Consider the following 869-nt stretch of genomic DNA (forward strand, 5'->3'; position numbering starts at 1 on the left):
TTGAGGACCTGAATGTCACTGTATTTCTCCTTAATGTGGAATAAATTAGGACACGGATCAAAGAGGGTAGGACGTTCCAACTCTGTGGTGTGTGTATAGAACGCCCTGACTGTAGGTGGTCTGTGAACTCTTCCAAGACACACATTACCAACAATAACCCACCCAAGCTCCAACTTCTGAGCATAGGGTTGGTTGTGCGAGCCATTCACCTGCTTGCGGACCTTATGGACTCTGATAATGTCTCTGCCCAAAAGGAGAATTATTTGAGCCTGTGAGTCAATCTCTGGGATGAGATGGGCTACTGATTTCAGGTGTGGGTGATGAACAGCTGCGCTGGGGGTTGGTATTTCATCCCGGTTGTTAGGAATGTCATTACATTCAATGAGACTTGGTAGTGGGATCCTCACTGTTCCATCTAGTGATTCCACTTCAAAGCCACTGGCCCGTCTTCCCATAGTCTCCTTTTCTCCCGCACATGTCCTCAACACGTAAGGAGCACTTGGGCCTTGGTTGTTAAACAGATCGAAAAACTGAGAGCGAGCCAGCGAGCGGTTGCTCTGTTCATCCAGTATTGCATACAGCTTCACTGCCTTTTCTCGCCGGCCGGCGGGGTACACATTCACAAGACAGATCTTAGAGCAAGATCTACCTGATAGATTTTCACCACAAACCTTAGTGCATTTGCTCGTGACTTGCGATTCCGAAAGGTTTTCCTCCTCCCCGCCGTGCTCTTGAGGCGAGGCTTCCTCTCTAGTCCATGGAGCAGGTCCGGGGTGAAGTGCTGAGTATGCCTGTCACTCTTACATTCTGCACACTGGATTTAGCTTTACAGTTTCTGGTGATGTGTGTGGATGAAGCGCAGCATTTGA

This window comes from Archocentrus centrarchus, unplaced genomic scaffold (genome assembly GCF_007364275.1).
Source record: "Archocentrus centrarchus isolate MPI-CPG fArcCen1 unplaced genomic scaffold, fArcCen1 scaffold_37_ctg1, whole genome shotgun sequence".
Taxonomy (NCBI): Eukaryota; Metazoa; Chordata; class Actinopteri; order Cichliformes; family Cichlidae; genus Archocentrus; species Archocentrus centrarchus.